The 22880-nt window shown below is 42.5% G+C and overlaps 1 long non-coding RNA gene across 1 annotated transcript in view; it reads right to left on the bottom strand.

Moving 5' to 3' along the window:
• Nucleotides 1–19778, bottom strand: part of LOC119933001 — a 49997-nt gene extending 30219 nt beyond the window's left edge. The window contains exon 1 of the long non-coding RNA XR_005452524.1: nucleotides 19711–19778. This is a non-coding gene — a long non-coding RNA (uncharacterized LOC119933001). The remainder of the gene's footprint in view (nucleotides 1–19710) is intronic.
• Between the last annotated feature and the right edge of the window lie 3102 nt (nucleotides 19779–22880).

Genomic DNA, 22880 nt, shown 5'->3' with positions numbered 1-22880 from the left:
AAATATGATTGATTGATTGATTTTGGGAACCCTATGGGAATAATTGGCTAGCTAATGTATTAAGCCCCTTGTGGGCAGGAAATGTGTCTTCCAGCTCTGTTGTATTGCACTCTCACAAGTACTTAGTACAGTTTTCTGCATATGGCAAGTGCTCAATAAATACCACTGATTAATTGGATTTAAAAATGCATTTACATCAAACCTTGTTAAATCATGCTTCTAAGCGGAAAGCTGCTAAGTTACTTGTGACTAACATTGATGTTAAATAGCAATCAATCCATTTAAGTGATAATTCTGTAACTTGAATATACTATCCGCTCCTTCATTTTGTTGACCACATAACACACCTTTTAGCTATTCAACATCACCCTGAAAAGGAAATGAGAAGAAGAGACTTTTTTTGACAATCTTCAACTGTAATTAATACAGTAGGAGAGAGCCTAAATTAAATTTTGGGGAAAAAATGAAATGAGTGTTTGATATTAAGCCCTGTGGGACACAAATTACTCATCTAAAGGAGAAACTCAAGGGATTTAGAAATTAATGATATTTCAAAGTACAGTTAATAACCCTAAACAGGAAACAGCATGCAAACTCAAAAATCAGAACAAAGAGACTATTCATAAATAGGAGTACAATCCCATGTAAAACCAGTGGATGGCAAGTTCACCTGGATTCAGTCTTCTCACTTGTCTTGTCATATCTTCCTGCATTTTTTTTCACCTGTGTGGCTTAGTATGAATAGTTTGGTGCTATTTTTATGGCTGTATGATTCTATATGTGTACTGGAATATCCTGGAAAAAAATTCTTGTTTGGTCCCACTAAATGTTATCGTTATTTGAAGTGTTTCCTGCAGAGAGATAGTTTATGCACTATCAATTCCACTGTGACCCTCGGATGGGAATTCTATGTTTGTGAATAAACAGGTAAAGAGAAAGTCTCTGAAAGTGAGCTGAAATTAAGAGACATCGTATCTGAGAAGCAGCGTGGCTCAGTGGAAAGAGCACTGGCTTGGGAGTTAGAGGTCATGGTTTTGAATCCCGGCTCCACCACTGGTCAGCTGTGTGACCTTGGGCAAGCCACTTAACTTCTCTGAGCCTCAGTTCCCTCATTTGTAAAATGGAAATAAAGACTGTGAGCCCCACATGGGACAACCTGATTACCTTGTATCCCCCCAGCGCTTAGAACAGTGCTTTGCACATAGTAAGTATTTAACAAATACCATCATTATTATTATTATTATTATCTGTGACTAGAATGTGCACTGTACTTTTGGGGGAGGGTTAATAAAGAAAAAAGCAAACAGTTGTTCGTTAAGATTACAGGCTAAGGTTTAAGGTTAAAATAAAGGTGATCAGTCAACTAACAGGTGGGATACAGTTCCTGTACCACATGGGGCTAACAGTCTAAGGTGAAAATATTCAATCCCCTTTGTGCAGATGAAGAAACTGAGGTACCTACAATCTTATTTACTGCCCACTTACTGCGTGCTCTGCACTCTGTACTAAGAGTACAGTATAACAGAGTAACACTGTACTGTACTAAGAGTACAATATAAAAGAGTTGGTAGACACATTCCTTGCCCACAATGAGCTTACAATCTAGAGGACACGTAGAGGTTAAGTGACTTGCTCAAAGTCACATAATGGGCAAGTACCAGAGCCAGGATTATAACTTTTGTGTGTCCAACTTTTCCGTGATTGCTCTATTCCAGCTCACTTCTGTGGCAAGTTGATTGGAGAATTATGTCAGTCCAAATCACCTGGGGCAGTAAAGGGAGTCTGAGTTTTGGAGGAATGGGATTTTATTGCCAAATTGTGTCTATCAGTAGAGTCATTCAGTATCAGAGATGTACTACTCTCTCAGCTGTCCTGAGCTGCTTGTGTTACTGGAACACAATACCAAAGTTTCCATCATCTATCTTCCTTTACATGTCCCTGTCTGCTCCTCAATAGCTCCTTCACCATCATCCCAGCTCCTGCTCTCCCATCTCTTCTCTGGACATCCCTGTTATAATTTGTATTTTCGACTATAGTCTCTGTGCAGTCGAGGTCATGTCGAGGAGAGATTTAAATAGCGCTAAGTACATTGATGTCTACTAGGCTGTTCCATTGTGGGGCTGTTTTTTCTGGTGAACTAGAAAGAAATCACTCTATGTAATCCAGTGGGTACTTCGTTGGATGGGCATCACCTTGAGGTGACAAGATAATCCTGAGTTAGCTGAATGCCATTTCAGGGGCTGGTGTAAACGTTGTAAGAATACTTTGTGGGGGAAGCGAAGTGGACAGAGGAAGAAGCACTCCGAGTACAACCCCTATGACTTGTGTTATTCAGTTCTAAACTTCAGTAGAGATAAGGGGACATTAGGATGAGTTAGAAAATCTATTGAGATCCCTTTTAGCCGTTCATCTAAGCCCCACGCTACTGCACACCCAGGCTTACATGTCAGTGCAGTACCACTTTTAGGATTTAAGGGTCTCCAGTTGGTGATTTTGCATACCACATGAGCAATAATTCTGTAGTACAGCAGGCTGAGCCATATGGACAACACCAGGATGTTTACTAATTCAGCTTGCCTCTCTCGTTGCAGAAAGAGAGGAAATGAGGAGTTCCTTTTCTTTAAATCTGGCTGAAGCTCCGAGGCACTTGGCTGAGACTTCCCCCATTTGAAATGGTGGTTGCCACTGGCAGAATTCTAGGTAACTAAATGGTTGCTGGCTCTAATCCCAAAAAGTCCCAGCCCCCGTTGCTTTTGGAATGCACAATAGAAATACGAGACGTGATCCACCAGGGATCCAGGGCTCTCATCTGGAAGGAAGAAATGAGTTTCATTCATCTGCCTCATCTCCTTTATGACTTCACAAAGGACCTATCCAAAATTGAGGTGGTAATGGTGTGGTAGGAGAAACAGAGAGTTGACTTAATAATAATAATAGCATTTATTAAGTGCTTACTATGTGCAAAGAACTGTTCTAATAATAATAATAATAATGGCATTTGTTAAGTACTTACTATGTGCAAAGTACTGTTCTAAGCACTGGAGGGGGATACAATCAATCAATCAATCATATTTATTGAGCACTTCCTGTGTGCAGAGCACTGTACTAAGCACTTGGAAAGTACAAGTTGGCAACATATAGAGACGGTCCCTACCCAACAGAGGGCTCACAGTCTAGAAGGGGGAGACAGAGAACAAAACAAAACATATTAATAAAATAAAATTAGAATAGATATGTACAAGTAAAATAAATAGAGTAATAAATACATACAAACATATATACATATATACAGGTGCTGTGGGGAAGGGAAGGAGGTAAGGTGGGGGGATAGAGAGGGGGAAGAGGGGGAGAGGAAGGAGGGGGCTCAGTCTGGAAGGCCTCCTGGAGGAGGTGAGCTCTCAGGGCCTTCCCTTCAAGGCCCTACTTCCTGATCACATCAAGGTGATCATGTTGTCCCACGTGGGGCTCACAGTCTTAATCCCCATTTTACAGATGAAGTAACAGAGGCACAGAGAAGTGAAGTAACTTGCCCAAAGTCACACAGCTGACAGTTGGTGAGGCCGGGATTAGAACCCCTGATCTCTGACTCCGAAGCCCGTGCTCTTTCCACTGATTCATGCTGCTTACCTGTCTGAAGATTCAAATTCCTGACAAATGAGAGGGAAGGTCGAAATTTCTAATATCACTTTTGATAACATTTTTAATTTTACAAAATATGTTGCCGATTAGCTAGAACTAAAAGTCCGTAATTTTTTTCCACAGTAAAACAATCACATTTATCAACACTTAAAAGTTCATTAGCAAGGTAATTCTCTGTGGAATTGCAATGCTCATTCAAACTGTCCAACAGACAATTCCTGAACTAAGTGTCAGATTGAAAATGATAACAGATAGCACTCTGGTGTGTTTTTTTTTTTAACTTTATTTTGATTTTTTTTTATTTGAATGCTATTTCCATGTAAAATTAAAGAGTAAAAAGGATGATTTCAAACCTACTAATGAACATCAATTAATTATAATGACTAGAACAAGTGCTTAGGACAAATGCTTGGCACATAGTAAGTGCTTAACAAATGCCATCACAAAAAAAAAAGTGAGAGAGACTGGGACTCTGAAAACAGCCCTGTAGTAGCAAGGAGGACTTGTTCAATTCCTCTTCTTTCCTTCACACTCCTCCCTGTTGAGGATGGAAATGATTATATACCCCACACTTGATTAGACCAATGGAAGACAGGACTCAAATCTATGAGTAAAGTCAAGGAATGAACCACAGCCCTTACACGATTTGACTTTCAGAAATTAGAAACCCCATGGCCCACATTCCTCTAGACTATAAGCTCCTCCTATAAACTAAACTCTTTGTAGATCGGGAACGTGTCTGTTATAGTGTACTTTCCCAAGCTCTGCAAACAGTAAGTGCTCAGTAAATATGATCAAATGACTCTGGAAGGGAGACATGATTTCCCAACTTGTAGGAGGAGAGGGCTGTATTTCACTGTTGTCCCAGAGAAAAGAGGTAAATGACTAAAAGACGGTAAAGACTTATTTATTTATATTAGTATCTGTCTACCCCTCTAGACTGTAAGCTCGTTTTGGGCAGGGAATGTGTCTGTTTATTATTATGTTATACTCTCCCAAGTGCTTAAGTACAGTGCTTTGCGCACAATAAGCATTCAGTAAATACAACTGAATGAATGAATGAAGGAAGGACTTAAAAGATTTGATTCTTATGAAAAAAAAAACCCAAAAAACAAAACCAGAAACTTATTAGTTTCTTTATCCCAGCTGGAGTAGCTCTTATCTCTGCAAATGATTACAATGCTACCATGTCAATCAGTTGTATTTATTGAGCACTTAGGTGGTACAAAGCACTGGGCTAAGTGCTTGGGAGAGTATAGTATAATGGATTTGCCAGACATGTTCTCTGCCCACAAGGAGCTTCAATTCCTCTTCTTTCCTTAACAATCCTCCCTGTTGAGGATGGAAATGATTATATACCCCACACTTGATTAGACCAATGGAAGACAGGACTCAAATCTATGAGTAAAGTCAAGGAATGAACCACAGCCCTTACACGATTTGACTTTCAGAAATTAGAAACCCCATGGCCCACATTCCTTGTTTCTTGTTTCTCCTATGAGCTGGGAGAGAAACTGCCTGGCCCCCACCAAATTGGGACTTCTCAGATGTCCCTGCTTCAGCTCCTGAACGATCAGGAATCAATAGCAGCAGCAGCATAATGAAACTCTTACCATCAGACTGGTGGCTTCCCCCTGAAAGAGTGTCCACCCAAATCCACCCCGTAAGAACTTCCCATAGCCCTTGCTCCAGGAGACTGTAGACTGCAAGCTTCTTGAGAGCAGGGAGCCTGTTTAGCAGCTCTGTTATACTGTACTTTCTCTAAAGCACTTAGTGCAGTGCTCTGCACACAGTAAGAACTCAATAAATTTGATTGATTGGAAGGATCAAGAGACACTTGTGGCATGAGACGTTCTCCACTTTCAGAATATTAGAAAGGTTGTTGCTATGGTTATTCATTCATTCAATGGCATTTATTGAGCGCTTACTGTTTGCAGAGCACTCTACTGCTTTCACAGTTGGACTCTGAGCTACAAGAAGCCTCAAGCTCCTTTCATTCTGTGTACCTTATTGCTCTTGTTTTACTGCTTTCTTTTTATGTTGTTATTTTATTTTTATTGTTTGACCTTTCTATAAGGGTCCATTCCCATCTTTCTTTTCCCCTATTATTCTTGGATTGTGAGCCCTCTGAGCGCTAGGAACTGCCTTTAAATTCTTCCCATTTATTTTTTGCCCACTTAGTACACTGCTTTCCTTCACTAGATATTGTTACTGGTATTACTAGTACTACCGCAGCGTGGCTCAGTGGAAAGAGACCGGGCTTTGGAGTTAGAGGTCATGGGTTCGAATCCCAGTTTCGCCACATGTCTGCTGTGTGATCTTGGGCAAGTCACTTCACTTCTCTGAGCCTCAGTTACCTCATCTGTAAAATGGGGATTAAGACTGTGAGCCCCACATGGGACAACTTAATCACCTTGTATCCCTCCAGTGCTTAGAACAGTGCTTCGCACATAGTAAGCACTTAACAAATGTCATTATTATTATTATTATTATTATTATTAGAACAGTGATTTGCACATAGTAAGCACTTAATAAATGCCATTATTATTATTATTATTATTAAGTCAACTCTCTGTTTGCACATAGTAAGCACTTAATAAATGCCATTATTATTATTATTATTATTATTAAGTCAACTCTCTGTTTCTTCTATCACACCATTACCACCTCAATTTTAGTAATTATTAATAATAATAATAATTATTATTATTATTATTACCACTTCAACTACTGCCAGCGCTACTACCATGTAACCAGGCTCGAGGGGAAACGTTCGAACTTGGGATACCCACTGCATTCATCCAAACGTCCGCTTTCCAGGCCCTTACATATTCTTCTCTCTCATCCTGTCTCTTTCCTCACCTGTCCTACCCCTGTTGTGGTTGTTGTTCCAGCCTAGAAAGAGTTCAGCTGTGTCCAGCAGTTTCCAAGGCTGTGGGAGGTGAGGACATTGGCATGGAAAGAGACCCCAGACTTTCACCCTCCTCGCCCCTTCATCTGAGTCTGATAGACAACACCTCATTCTTTGAAATGGAGTAAGAGGGAGGGGAGCAGTACAGGAAAAGGGCAGAGAAAGATTGAATTGAATCCCCGGATTCTTTGAACAATGGTTTTCAACTTTCTAAATGTCCAGGAATGTGAAGATTCAGATCCACTTTGGCTTTTCTGTTTACAAAGCAAAGTGAACCAGAAAGATCTGTGAGTAAATAAGATTTCCAGCCAGCCTAAACATTGATCCTCATGATATTGGCCTTTTAGCTCTCTCGCACTGTGTTTGTTTATTTATTTCTGCAAATTATTAACTCCAATCCACCATTGTCTGGAAGTGTGAAACTTGAGTATTATATAAAGTGAAGGAGAAAGAGGATTAATTTGTGATCTTGACCTTTGATCTTCGCAGAAACAGAAGCATTTTTTCCCCTGTCCTGACCTGGGAGTTAACTAGCAAGTGGAAACAATTTATTTTATTACAAGAGCAGTGCACCGTATTGCTAATTCAAAACAGTTATTTCTATAACCTCAAGGGTGAAATCCTGATTGGATTTGAAACCTGACCCTCCTCTTCTCCCTGCTTCTTCATGGATTTCTCTGTTTTCACTGGAATCTGGGAATCCAAATTCAATTTTCTAACCTAGACACTAACGAAACAAAACAGGATCTCAGAATGTGCTCTGTAAAAACACTCATTGAGATCAATAGCATTCTGCTAACATACACTGAGTAATTGTCTGTGTACTTTTTTAAATCAGATTTCACTCACTTCACAGATAGTTCAATTATACTGTACTTCATTATTTCCTCAGAGAATAGAGAGAGCCATGGAACAAAATTTTTAAATCACCTTGATCGAATCAGCTAAGAAATACACTGAAATTGAGCTACCTAAAGCACTGACCTTGAAAAGCCTTTCTCTCTCCCTGTTTAATCCTATTCCATTAAATTTTATTCCCTAATTATTTACTTGCTGTTGAATTCCCTCCGATTTTCTTCTCTTTCAAACCTTTCATTCACCTTTGTCACGTGAAAAAGTCGACAGGCAGCAAATATGCCTTCTTCCCGATAATGAAATGTTGCTTTAAATGAGAAAGTCAGCATGATTCTGCCCATAGCTTTGTAGTTCGTCAGAGTGGTAGTCCTGCTGCTTGGGAAACTTGCCAACTTGTACTTCCCAAGCGCTTAGTACAGTGCTGTGCACACAGTAAGTGCTGAATAAATACGATTGATTGATTGATTGGGGAACCCAACTCTGAGCGAGGTGATGCAAAGTGGCAGCAGATCTTCCAGCACTGGTGATGGCCCCAGATGTCTTCCACAATGGCCTGCTGCGGAAGGCAGCGTGGCCTAGGGGGAAGAGCATGACTATGAGCTTTTTGTGGGCAGGGAATGTGTCTATTGTTATACTGTACTCTCCCCAATGCTTAGTACAATGCTCTGCACACAGTAAGTGCTCAATAAATATGACTGGCTGATTGATTGACTGAGCATGAAACTAAGAGTGAGCAGACCTCAGTTCTCAACCCAGCTCTGCCAGTGACCTGCTGGGTGAATTTGGACAATTGGCTTACCTTCTCTGTGCCTCTGTGGAGATAAAATACCCTCTCTCCCTAACTCTTGGACTGTGAGCCCCATGTAGGACAGGGACTGTCATTATCCGCAATCCTAACTGAACTAACAGCAGTTAAGGTCAGTGTTTGGCACTTAGTAAGCCCTCAACAAATAATATAATGAATTAGCGGTTCTTGTATGAAGCTCACCCTATTAGATTCAGGCTGGTAATCTGATCCAGGTTTCTTATGAGGATGCTGGCACTTTCAGGATCTCATAAAACAGCATTTTTAGCTTCCAGCAGTCTGTTCTTTCATGTCTCCTATGAGGTCTTTCTAGCAGCTTTCTGATTAACTCAGTGTGACCTTTTCCCAAACCTGCTCCAAAGCTTCATTGGACAGGTGACTTTCCCTTGAAAGACATAGGCACCATAAACTGAAATCTCTAGGTTCATTCTGGGCAGAGACTACATCTACCAACTCTGAGGTAGTGTATTTTCCCAAGCCCATAGTATAGTGCTCTGCACATTGTAAGCACTCAATAAATATTATGGATTGATTGATAAATTGATTAATAATAATAATAATAGCATTTATTAAGCACTTACTATGTGCAAATCACTGTTCTAAGCGCTGGGGTGGTTACAAGGTGAACAGGTTGTCCCACGTGGGACTCACAGTCTTAATCCCCATTTTATAGATGAGGGAACTGAGGCCCAGAGAAGTGAAGTGACTTGCCCAAAGTCACCCAGCTGACAAGTGGCAGAGCTGGGATTTGAACCCATGACATCTGACTCCAAAGCCCGTGCTCCTTCCACTGAGCCATGCTGCTTCTCAGCGGGACTATGTTCTTACCTAGGGGGACTATTAATGGGTTTCACTTTTTATCTCTACCATCTCTTTGTGGATGATTCCCAAATCTACATTTCCAGCCCTAATCTCTCTCCTTCTCCTCAGTCTTGTATTTCCTCCTGCCTTCAGGACACCTTGGATGTCCTGCCAACACCTCAAACTTATCATGTCCCGAAGAGAACTCCTCATATTCCCACCTAAACCCTGTTCTCCCCTCGAAATTCTGATCACTGTGGACAGTACCACCCTCCTCCCTGCCTCAAAACCTAACAGCGTGGTGTTATCCTCGACCCATCTCCCTCATTCAACCCGCACATTCAATCTGTCACCAAACACTGGAGGTTTAAGCTTCACAGCATTGCAAAAATCCATCCTTTCCTTTCCATCTAAATTGCTACCACATTAATCCAGGCCCTTATCTTCTCCCATCTTGATTACTACATCAGCCTACGTTCTGACTTCCTTGCATCCTATCTCTTCCCACTTCTGTCCATACTTCACTCTGTCGCCTGCATCACTTCTCATCAAAACATTTTGGTCCATTTTCCCCTATTCCTTAAGAACCTCCAGTGGTTGCCTATCCACCTCTGCATCAGACAGAAACTCCTTACCGCAGACTTTAAAGTACTCAATCTCCTTGCCCTCACTTATCTGCCTGCTTTCCTACTACAAACCAGCCCACCTAATCTAGTCGTCTAATGCCAACATGTTCACTGTCCCTTGATCTCATTTACCTAACAACTGCCTCCTCACCCACATCCTGCCTCTGCCCTGGAACACCTATTTATGTCTAAAAGACGATCACTCTCCCCACCTTCAAAACTTTATTAAAAGTACATCTTCTCCTAAAGGCCTTCCCTGACTAAGCCTTCATTTAATCTTGTCCCTTTCCTTTCTGTCACCCATGCACCTGGATTTGCACCCTTTATTCACCCTTCCCTTGGCCCCATATCCAGTAGTCCACTTAAACACATATCAGTGTCTGTCTCCTCCTCTAGATTGTAAACCTGTTGTGCGCAGGGAACGTATCTACCGGCTCTTTCACACTGTGCTCTCCCGAGAACTTTATACAGTGTTCTGCCCACTGTAAGTGATCAATAATTAGGATTGATTGAATATACGAAACAGAGGCTTTGAGGAGCAACTGGCTTTTAAGTCGTTTTGACCACCATGTGGCAGCAAAATCCCCCAAATAAGAACCCCCTTAAAAACGAACAGCAGCGGGAAGCATCACTGTCGTATTGCACATGTCCGTTTGGTTTTCGACCTGTAGAAATAGCTACAAACTGGGCCTTAAGGAGTGGGACCAAGGTGTGCCGTGAAACTGGAAATTCTTCTGTCCACGCGATCGCCAGCATGCCACTCCCTTGCGGACATTTCTTCCAAACCTACGAAAGAGGACCACTGGGAAGGAGTCTGACAGGCAATCAATCAATCAATCGTATTTATTGAGCGCTTACTGTGTGCAGAGCACTGTACTAAGCGCTTGGGAAGTACAAGTTGGCAACATATAGAGACAGTCCCTACCCAACAGTGGGCTCACAGTCTAGAAGAGATCTCTGTCTCTAGGAGCAACAGGCATTACTGCGCCGGAGAATGCTGTTGTGTTTGAAATAGGGGAGGATAAGGGAGGGATGATCATTATTGTGACAGTTTGGAGTGATCTCATTCAGTCGATCATATTTATTGAGCACTTACTGTGTGCAGAGCACTCCCAGAAAGGGGCTTCCCATGGAGGGGAATGAGAGGAGTTGGAAGAAGCAGAGCTGCTTTCTGATTCAGCTGTTTCACCCTCTACTAGCTACCCTTACCTTGCCACGAGGGAAAACCCAGTTGGTGAGCTAGTAAACACCATGTTTTAGATGGGTCGTACTTTTCATGCAGTAAGAATACAGCGAACAACTGCTCAACCTTAATGCTTATGACAGTCAACCAGATGGATACCTGTTGTCTTGCCTCCGACAAATAAATACCCACCCAGGGGATTTGAGAGGAGGCCATCTCTGCTGTAGCTGTTTCCTTAGGCTACACAATAATCTGGCAGTCATTTCCTTTGTCTGCTTGGAGGTTACAAAGGGTAACAGTTATAATTGTGAATTTTCTTAAGCACTTACTATCATTACTGTTATTAGTATTATTACCATTCTTACTGTTATTTTTATTGTATTTTTGAGTGCTCACTGTGTGTCAAGCATTGGTCTTGGCACATAGAAGAAACAGCGTGGCTCAGTGGAAAGAGCCCAGGCTTTGAAGTCAGGGGGTCATGGGTTCAAATCCCGGCCCTGCCACTTGTCAGCTGTGTGACTGTGGGCAAGTCACTTCACTTCTCTGTACCTCAGTTCCCTCATCTGTAAAATGGGGATAAAGACTGTGAGCCCCCCGTGGGACAACTTGATCACCTTGTAACCTCCCCAGTGCTTAGAACAGTGCTTTGCACATAATAAATATCATTATTATTCTAGACTGTGAGCTCGCTGTTGGGTAGGGACTGTCTCTATATATTGCCAACTTGTACTTCCCAAGCGCTTAGTGCAGTGCTCTGCACACAGTAAGCACTCAATAAATACGATTGAATGAATGAATGAATGAATGGTCTAAGTGCTGGGGTAGACAGAAGTTAATTAGGTTGGATACAGTCCCTGTACCTCATGAGACTCACAGTCTAAGTAGAAGGGAGAAAACATGTAGCATTCCCAATTTACCCGTGAGGAAACTGAGGCAATGAGGACTGAAAGGTGAATCTTATGAAAATGTGGAAGACTTTTTTTTGCATTTTTAAAAAATGCACTCAAAATGCAAAAACATATTTCTTATGAAGTTCTTAAATATTAAAATTCTCCAGGTCCTTCTTTTGACAGTCTCTGACCTTTTAGCTTATCTATACCTAAAATGCATCTTGCCTATCAACCAAAGGTTTAATCGCTTTCTCATTTCAGATATTGAAAGAATGATTCCATCTATATCAAGTAAAGGTCATCTTTCTTGGAAATATAGATTATTCACCTGGAGGTTTTAAAGAAGCAGAAGCTGAAGAGCCAGCACTGTACAAGCTTCTCTCTCACCTCTCTTTCAAACTAATGAGTAGCAGGAGAGAGGATTAATAGTAATTATACCTAGATTTCAAGGACTAAGTTTCAAAGTGCAGCATCAATTTCAGGCTGCCAGATCTAAATGTTAAAAAAGAAATCAAGTGTTCATATTTGCCTATGTTTTATTTTCAGTAGTTCTTCGTTTATATTCCATTTGAAACAGAACAGAAGGATTATACATAAAACTAGGTTCTATCCATAATCTATTTATTTTGCCTCAGTGTCTCTCCCCTCTAGATTGTGAGCTAGGAACATATCTAATTCTGCTGTACTTAACTCTCCATAGCGCTTAGTATGGTGGTTATTAAGCATTTATTATGTTCCAGGCACTTTACAAAGAGCTGGGCTAGAGACAAGGTAGTCAGATTGGACACAGTCCCCCAAGCGCTTAGTACAGTGCTCTGCACACAGTAAGCACTCAATAAATACGATTGAATAAATGAATGAATCCTTCACGGGGCTCATGTCTTAACCCCCATTTTACAAATAAGCTAATAGAGGCAGAGGGAAATGAAGTGATTTGCCCAAGGTCACACAGCAGACAAGGAGTGGAGGCAGGATTAGAACCCAGGTCTTCTAACTTCCAGGCCTTGCTCTATCCCGTAGGCCACATGGCTTCTCAATTCATTAATAATAATAATACTAATGATAGCATTTATTAAGCTCTTACTATGTGCAAAGCACTGTTCTAAGCGCTGGGGAGGTTATAAGGTGATCAGGTTGTCCCATGGGGGGTTCACAGTCTTCATCCCCCATTTTACAAATGAGGTAACTGAGGCCCAGAGAAGTGAAGTGACTTGCTCAAAGTCACACAGCTGACAATTGGTGGAGCCGGGATTTGAACCCATGACCTCTGACCCCAAAGCCCGTGCTCTTTCCACGGAGCCACACTGCTTCTCCAAAGTTTATCTAAACTCACTAATAATCCTACATTTTTACCTAGGTACTACCACACAAGGCAGACATATTTAAGTTCTGTTTCCCTAGCTCATGCTGTGGTGACTGGAAAGAATTAACAAGCCTACACAGGAGCATCTAGCTTAGGCATTCATTATGAGTTCAGCAGAGGGGAGTTTTCGTCACCCTAACCTTCCTTTTTATTTATTTATGTACATATTTATTTGATTTACAAAAATGGTATTTGCTGAGCTCTTAACCTTCCCTCTGTACACTGTACTCCCTAGTCAAATGCACACTGACATTCATTCATTCATTCAATCAATCAGTCGTGTTTATTGAGTGCTTACTGTGTGCAGAGCACTGTACAAAGCGCTTGGGAAGTACAAGCTGGCAACGTATAGAGACAGTCCCTACCCAACAGTGGGCTCAATGGTATTTATTGAGCACTTACTGTGTGCAGAGCACTGTATTAAGCACTTGGGAAGTACAAGTCGGCAACATATAGAGACGGTCCCTACCCGACAGCGGGCTCACAGTCTAGAAGGGGGAGACAGGCAACAAAACAAAACACGTAGACAGGTGTCAAGATCGTCAGAACAAATTGAATTAAAGCCATATGCACATCGTTAACAAAATCAATAGTATTCATTCACTCATTCAATCGTATTTATTCAGTGCTTACTGTGTGCACTGTACTAAGCACTTGGGAAGTACAAGTTGGCAACATGTAGAGATGGTCCCTACCCAACAGTGGGCTCACAGTCTAGAAGTAGATATGTACAAGTTAAATAAGTAGAGTAATAAATCTGTACAAATATACATACAAGTGCTGTGGCGAGAGGAAGGAGGTAGGGCGGAGGGGATGGGGAGGAGGAGAGGGAAAAGGGGGAAAGCTTCCTGGAGGAGGTGAGCTCTCAGTAGGGCTTTGAAGGGAGGAAGAGAGCTAGGTTGGCAGATGTGTGGAGGGAAGGCATTCCAGGCCAGGGGAAGGATGTGGGCTGGGGGTCGATGGCGGGACAGGTGAGAACGAGGCCCAGTGAGGAGGTTAGCGGCAGCAGAGGTTCTCCCCCTGTTAGACTGTGAGCCCACTGTTGGGTAGGGACTGTCTCTATATGTTGCCAACTTGTACTTCCCAAGCGCTTAGTACAGTGCTCTGCACACAGTAAGCGCTCAATAAATATGATTGTTTGAGCGGAGGGTGCAGGCTGGACTGGAGAAAGAGAGAAGGAAGGTGAGGTAGGAGGGGGCGAGGTGATGTATCCAGGGAGCCCCTGTACAGGGGGAAAGAATTTACTCTCCATAGGCCCAGGCTCTCAGGCACCCTACTTTGCCCCCACATTTGCAGGTTGGCCCGAGTTCACCGAAGGCAAGATGGACTAAGCTAATCAGGGCAGAGACCAAGGCCACAGTCCATGTTACCAGAATATTTCCCAGCTCAAGCACAGGATATCCTTTAAGATACAGAGTTCTCTTCATCAGTCATGGCCTGAGTGAAGTGGACCCTTGGTGGAAGGAACTGTGGAAGAAGTAAAGGTAAGAATAAACTGAAAGATTTTTCTTGGGACGATGGAACTGCCAAAGATCATTTAAAAGAAAATTGGGAAGGGTACTCTTATGTGTATTTTTTTAAAGAATCCCACGCAGCATTATTTTCAAGAATAGCTCAAGCTATCATAAACATCTTTTTAAAGTATAACTAAGCAACTTTCATTGTTATGACTATAATTAACAGTGAAAAGGTATGATTGAGGTGACTTTGAGATTTTATAAATATTTGACGGAAGCAATGTAAATGTTTGGGGTAGGTATTATTTTCTTTCTGCAGTTTCCAAACTTTTCGGGCATCCAGGAGTCGGAAGAAATATGCAAATATTTAGTAAATAGTCTGTTAAATTAGAGGAAGACAAATCTTTAACTCACCATGAGGCTCATGAAATTCACAGCACTGAGATGTTCCAGATTAATGCTAATCTGTTTTTATCATCAATCCCAGCAGGAAAGCAAAAAAGGTGTTTTGTAATCAAGATAGAAAAGTTTCTTTGTATTTCTAATTGGTATCCACTACTCCTAGGTTAGAATGTGTAAACTAAAATGTTGGGTCTTGGGGTAATAATAATAATAATAATAAGCGCCAGGGAGGTTACAAGGTGATCAGGTTGTCCCATGGGGGGCTCACAGTCTTCATCCCCATTTTACAGATGAGGTAACTGAGGCCCAGAGAAGTTAAGTGACTTGCCCAAAGTCACACAGCTGACAGTCGGCAGAGCCAGGAGCTGAAGCCATGACCTCTGACTCCAAAGCCTGGGCTCTTTCCACTGAGCCACGCTGCTTCTCTTTGGATGTGTTTTGAGGTGTTGACAGAACATCCAGGTAGAGATGTCCTGAAGGCAGGCAGGTAGTTCTTTTAAGAACTCCCATATCTCATAGTTCATCTTTCAAAGGCTCACCTAGAATCTAAAATTCAAGACAAATGTCCCTATGTAAAAAATAAGAAAATGACTAATTTTTGATCAAATCAACTACTGACACCGTCCTCCTTTGGTTCTCCTCCTACCTCTCTGACTGCTCTTTCTCAACATCTTTTGCGGGCTCTTCCACTACCTTCCACCCTGTGACAGTGAGGGCTCCTCAAGGCTCTCAATTCTAGGTTCCCTTTTATTCTCTATCGACACCCACTCTCTTGGAGAGTGCTCCCCCTCCATTTCTCCCGGGAAGATGGAGTTTTGTAAGTCATCATCATCATCATCATCAATCGTATTTATTGAGCGCTTACTATGTGCAGAGCACTGTACTAAGCACTTGGGAAGTACAAATTGGCAATATATAGAGACAGTCCCTACCCAACAGTGGGCTCACAGTCTAAGAGGGGGAGACAGAGAACAAAACCAAACATACTAACAAAATAAAATAAATAGAATAGATATGTACAAGTAAAATAAATAAATAAATAGAATAATAAATATGTACAAACATATATACATATATACAGGTGTTGTGGGGAAGGGAAGGAGGTAAGATGAGGGGGATGGAGAGGGGGACGAGGGGGAGAGGAAGGAAGGGGCTCAGTCTGGGAAGGCCTCCTCCCCTTTGGCCTTTGGCACCTGTATATATGTATATATGTTTGTACATATGTATTACTCTATTTATTTTACTTGTACATATCTATTCTATTTATTTTATTTTGTTAGTATGTTTGGTTTTGTTCTCTGTCTCCCCCATTTAGACTGTGAGCCCACTGTTGGGTAGGGATTGTCTCTATATGTTGCCAACTTGTACTTCCCAAGCGCTTAGTACAGTGCTGTGCACACAGTAAGCGCTCAATAAATATGATTGATTGATTGATTGATTGGAGAACTCCTTTACACCCGTGGCTTTACTTTCCATCTCTCCACTGCTTCCCACCCTCTGACAGTGAGGGTTCCTCAAGGCTCAGTTCTAGGTGCCCTTCTATTTTCCACCTCTCCCCACTCCCTTGGAGAACTCATTCACTTCCACAGCTTCAATTACCTCCTGCCCTGACGTCTCTCTCCTTCCTTGCAGTCTCACATTTCCTCCTGCCTTCAGGACATCTCTACCTGGATGTCCTGTCAACACCACAAAACACATCCAAAACTGGACTCATCTTCCCACTCAGTACACACAGTAAGTGCTCAATAAATACATTGAATCAATGAATGAATGAACCCTGTCCTCCTCTGTCTTTCCCATCACTGTAGACAACACCACTAACCTCTCTATCTCATAGACACTCAACCTTGGTGTTGTCCTCAGCTCATCTCTCATTCCATCTTCATGTTCAATCTGTTACCAAATCCTGTTGGTTCTACCTTCATGACACTGCAAAAATCCGCCCTTTCCTCTACATCCAAATTGCTACCATGCTGATCCGCACACTTGTCCTACCCCTTGTTGACAACTGCATCTGCCTCCTTGCTGATCTCCCAGCCTCCTGTTTCTCTCATCATCATCATCAATCGTATTTATTGAGCGCTTACTATGTGCAGAGCACTGTACTAAGCGCTTGGGAAGTACAAATTGGCAACATATAGAGACAGTCCCTACCCTCTCTCCTCCTGGAGAGAAGCAGCATGGCTTAATGGCAAGAGCACGGGCTTTGGATTCAGAGGTCATGGGTTCAAATCACGGCTCCGCCAAATGTCAGCTGTGTGATTTGGGGCAAGTCACATAACTTCTCTGGGCCTCAGTTACCTCATCTGTAAAATGGGGATGAAGACGGTGAGCCCCCCGTGGGACAACTTGATCACCTTGTAACCGCTCCAGCACTTAGAACAGTGCTTTGCACATAGTAAGCGCTTAATAAATGCCATTATTATTATTATTATTATTCTCCCCACTTCAGTCTATACTTCACTCTGCTGCCAAGATCATTTTTCAACAAGAACGTTAAGACCATCTCTCTTCTTTCCTCACGAACCTCCAATGACTGCCCATCCACCTCTGCATCAAACAGGAACTCCTTGGCTTTGGCTTTAAAGCCGTCAATCAGTTCTCCCCATCCTATCTCACCTCATAATAGTAATAATGACAGCATTTATTAAGCGCTTACTGTGTGCAAAGCACTGTTCTAAGCGCTGGGGAGGTTAACAAGGTGATCAGGTTGTCCCACGGTGGAGCTCACAGTCTTCATCCCCATTTACCAGATGAGGTGACAGAGGCCCAGAGAAGTGAAGTGCCTTGCCCAAAGTCACACGGCTGATAAGTGGTGGAGTCGGGATTTGAACCCATGACCTCTGACTCCAAAGCCCGGGCTTTTTCCACTGAGCCACGCTGCTTCTCCATTGATCATTGATCTCCTACTACAGTCCAGTCCAGTCTGAACACTCTACTCTTCTAGCGCCAGTTTACTCACTCTGCCCCGATGTCATCTGTCTCATCACCGAACACTTTTCCATATCCTCCCCCTAGCCAGGACCTCCCTCCACCTCCATAAATGCCAGACTACTGGTCTCTCCACCTTCAAAGCATTATTAAGGTCACATCTCCTCCAAGACCCCTTCCCTGATTAATCCCTCTTTTCCCCGGCTCGATCTCAGCGTGGCTCAGTGGAAAGAGCACGGGCTTTGGAGTCAGAGGTCATGGGTTCGAATCCCAACTCCACCACATGACAGCTGTGTGACCTTGGGCAAGTCACTTAACTTCTCTGAGCCTCAGTTACCTGATCTGTAAAATGGGGATTGATTGTGAGCCCCACGTGGAGCAACTTGATCACCCTGTATCCCCCCCAGTGCTTAGAACCATGCTCTGCACATAGTAAGTGCTTAACAAATGCCATCATTATCATTATTATTATTATCTCCCTTCTGTGTCATCTGTGTGCTCGGATCTGGGACCTTCGGGCATTTGATAATCGCCCACTCTCAACTCCACAACACTTAGGAATATATCTTACCCCCCCATCTTACCTCCTTCCCTTCCCCACAACACCTGTATATATGTATATATGTTTGTACATATTTATTACTCTATTTTACTTGTACATATCTATTCTACTTATTTTATTTTGTTAGTATGTTTGGTTTTGTTCTCTGTCTCCCCCTTTTAGACTGTGAGCCCACTGTTGGGTAGGGACTGTCTCTATATGTTGCCAACTTGTACTTCCCAAGTGCTTAGTACAGTGCTCTTCACACAGTAAGTGCTCAATAAATATGATTGATTGATTGATCTTTAAATTGTATGCTATAAATGACCTATTTATTCATATTTAGAGAAGCAGCATGGCTCAGTGGAAAGAGCACGGGCTTTGGAGTCAGAGGTCATGGGTTCAAATCCTGGCTCCGCCACTTGTCAGCTGTGTGACTTTGGGCAAGTCACTTAACATCTCTGGGCCTCAGTTCCCTCATCTGTAAAATGGGGGTTAAGACCGTGAGCCCCCCATGGGACAACCTGATCACCTTGTAACCTCCCCAGCGCTTAGAACAGTGCTTTGCACATAATAAGTGCTTAATAAAATGCTATTATTATTATTATTATTATTATTTATGCCTGTTTCTCCCTCTAGTCGAGGGAGAAAACTGCTTCTAGTGAGAAGCAGGGGTGTCTAGTAGTTGGAGTGCCTGCCTGGAAGTCCGAAGAATCTGGGATCTAATTCTGGCTTCTGCACTGGTCTGTGAAATGGGATTCATTACCTATTCTCTCTCCTACTTAGATTGTGAGCCCTGTGTGGGATAAGGACTGTGTCTAACAGTATCATCATCATCATCAATCGTATTTATTGAGCGCTTACTGTGTGCAGAGCACTGTATTAAGCGCTTGGGAAGTACAAGTTGGCAACATATAGAGACAGTCCCTACCCAACAGTGGGCTCACAGTCTAAAAGGGGGAGACAGAGAACAAAACCAAATATACTAACAAAATAAAATAAATAGAATAGATATGTACAAGTAAAATAAATAAATAAATAGAGTAACAAATATGTACAAACATATATACATATATACAGGTGCAGTGGGGATAATAAACATTATCTTTCCCAGTGTTTAGAACAGTGCTTGACACCTAGTAATCACTTAACAGATATCATTATTGTGTCATTACAGTTATTAAATCCCTCCGGAGGTACAGGAGTGCCAGTTGCTCTGAAAAATCTTCGAATTTGAAACACTAAAAGTTTGAGAAGGAAACAAGATAAAATGAAAATGCAAGCACACACCCTTCTCCATTCTTACCTTCTAATTTGAGAGCACTCTGATGCACAGGGTGCTTAGAATACATCAAGTGTTGCTTGAAGTGTCTAGTGGAAATATTGGCTCACTCAAATGTAACGGATGATATCCCACTGTGCTCCTTCCTTCCCCAGGACAGTTATAATTAAATTAATCTCACTGCCGAAACAACAGCACAATGGGTCCAAAACTAGTAAACCTTTAACAATCTGACAATGAATTAGCAACCCGACTACTGCATCACAGTAGTTGTAGCAGCAATAACATCTGGGATTTAAGGAGAAAAGATGAAAGCAGAGCAGAGAAACATGTTGTTGCTTAATTGCTCTGTGGACTTTTTCGATAGTGCAGAATTGTTTCGAACCACTTTAAGTAAATCACCCAGCATATGGTTTGTACTAAATATAGAGTCTCCGAGGTACTCTAACCACTACGCGTGTTTGCTACACAGGTGTCTGAGCTTGGACTTGTCATAAGGACAGATGGGACTGTTCAATTTATCAGTTTTATCGGTGGAGGATGGGCCTTGGGAGGGCCACGGATGGGTTTGAAGCAAACTCTCTGTGTGTAGATAGCCTTCCTCCACAAATAGCAGGGTGCCTGAGTGGTAAGGTTGTCGACTTTCACATCAAATGAGGATGATAGATCTGATGACAGGAAACTGTCATCTTCTGAAAATGACATCATCACTTTAATTATCTAAAAATACAGCAAAATCTACTGCTAAAGTATAGTACTGGGAGCCAGGAGACTTAGGTTCTATTCCTGAGTCTGTCACTTGTCTGCTGTGCGACTTTAGGGAAGTAATTTACCTTCTGTGTGCCAGTTTCCTCATCTATAAAGTGGGGGTGAATACCCATTCTCCTGTCTCCTTAGATTGTGAGCCTCATGTGGGACAGGAGTTGTGTTTGATCTGATTATCCTGGATTTACTCCAGTGCTCAGCACGTAATAATCATCTAACAAAAACCACACATTATATTATCCACAAAGGCTGTACATATGTCCTGGGGATTTGAAGAATGAGTGAGTGAATTTAATCAGTAAACATTAGGCCTAAAAGCGAAAATGTGTGGTTTTCCTTCTTGTAAACAGGTTAGAATCTAGCTCCTCAAGTTCCAGCAAGACTTTGCCCAGCAAACGTGCTATCATGGAGTGAAAGGCTCTATGAAGTTATGAGTCTGTTTCTGATGCGCTTAAAACAGTGCCAACGCTTAGAACAGTACTTTGCACATAGTAAGTACTTAATAAATGCCATTCTTCTTCTTATTATTATTATTATGAACTCACACTTTAAAGAAAAAAGCCGTCTGTGAGCAGACCCTGTTAGTGTATATGAAATAGGAACAAAAGTGATCTTCCCCCTCCCCTAATCCCAACTGATCCCCCAATTAATTCACCTTACCTCAGCTATCCCTCACCCTTAGGACCTGTGTTATATTATGTATGCATTTATTTATTTGTACATTCAATTATTTATTCAGCTATTTCATCATCCTATATTTGTACTACTTCCTGCTTCTTTGTGTGTGTCTTTCTTCCTGCTCCCATTACTTATAAAGTATTTTTGTCTGTCTCCTCCTTGAGGCAGGGAATATGGGTTTTGCTTGCTTCTGCTCTATTGTCCTAAGCCTCACACTAAGACTGGATTACCAGAGGGACTAAAGGGGCTGTCCCCTCCATTGCCCCGGTCAACAGAGATGAGAGAAGCAATTGTGCTCCTTCTGCATCTTGCAAAATGGTACTTCTTGGGGTGTTAGGATAATAGACCATCTCAAAATGGCTGCCATGGATATACAACATCATAAGAAAAAGGAGGTGCAGGTTGGCCTGCAGTTTCCACTGCCTGAGCCCTCCCTCTGCCCTCACTTTAATGCTGTACATGTCTGGGGGCTTTTTTTAATATTTTCTATTCTTCTCAAAGATAAGGCAGTCGATGGATTGGTGTAGATCGTGTGAAGCCGCACTTGTGGGGCTCAGTTATGCCCCCAAGGTGCTGCCCCAGATCTTCCACCACTGTCATTTCTTCCTCTCACACCTACACACACACCTTTCCAGCTCAGCACAGTCCCAGGGACGAGCCAGCCCATGACCAACAGGGAAGCCTGGTTAGCTCTAAAGTATACACTGCCCTTTGGCAGGAAATGAGCAGCACCAGAGAGGAGACTCTACATTGTCCCATGTCACTCCAGAAGTCAGTGAAGTGGCGGCTTCTCTAGGAGCTGATCCACTCATTCCTCAGTTCCCCCTTGTGCCCTCGCTTGCTGGGGCTGTGGGCGTTGTTAGCCCGGGCCCTGCACCATTTGAGTGGACTGATGGATGTGGCTTGCTGCTGTAAATCTCCCATCCTCCCACTGCTGCTACCACTTCCTCCACCTCCTTCCTCTCCCTCTCTTCCTCTTTCTTCTCCCTCTCCTCCTTCTCTTCCTCCTTCTCCTACTCTTCTTCCTTCTCCTCTTCCTCTGAGCTTTTTATCTCCCCTGAAAGCATCACAGTGACTCAGAGTATACTAATATAGTTGATTTACTTGGTTGAGGGAGTTTTTTTTTTTAAGTAGACAGTGAATAGAAAAGGGGAAAGGAGAGTTGGTATTGTTTAGAGGGTGATTGGGAAGTTCATTCATTCACTCATTCATTCAGTCATATTTATTGAGGGCTTACTGCGTGCAGAACACTGTACTAAGCTCTTGGAAAGTACAATTTGGCAACAGACAGAAACAGTTCCTACCCAACAACGGGCTCAGAGTGTAGAATTAGAGAGAAAGGAAACAAAGTCAGAAATCTCTTACCACAGTGGCTCATTACCTGGTTGGGGCTGGGGGCTGAGATGTCGTGCTCCTGAACACTGGGAGGAGGATACCCATGCTGGGGAGCATCTTCACATCTCCTCATCAGCCACAAAGAAGGAGTAACTGGCAGGAATCACCTGTTCAGGATGGCTCCTGGAGAGTTTCCAGTACTCTACCAGTCTCGGCTATGGAAAGGAGAATCAAGCAGAGGCATACACATCCCATTCCTAGCTTGGGCGGTGGCTAGCCAGTGGAAGGAAATCTGCTACAAGTCAAAATGTGCCTATGGTGGGAACAGCAGCAGCATTGGAGAGAGTCGAAGGCGGAGTCTCAAATTTACTGCTCGGAAGAAGACAATGGTAAACCACTTCCAGATTCTTCCCAAG

The sequence above is a fragment of the Tachyglossus aculeatus genome, chromosome 10 (genome assembly GCF_015852505.1).
Source record: "Tachyglossus aculeatus isolate mTacAcu1 chromosome 10, mTacAcu1.pri, whole genome shotgun sequence".
Lineage (NCBI taxonomy): Eukaryota > Metazoa > Chordata > Mammalia > Monotremata > Tachyglossidae > Tachyglossus > Tachyglossus aculeatus.
This window is presented reverse-complemented; position numbering and strand designations above follow the sequence as displayed.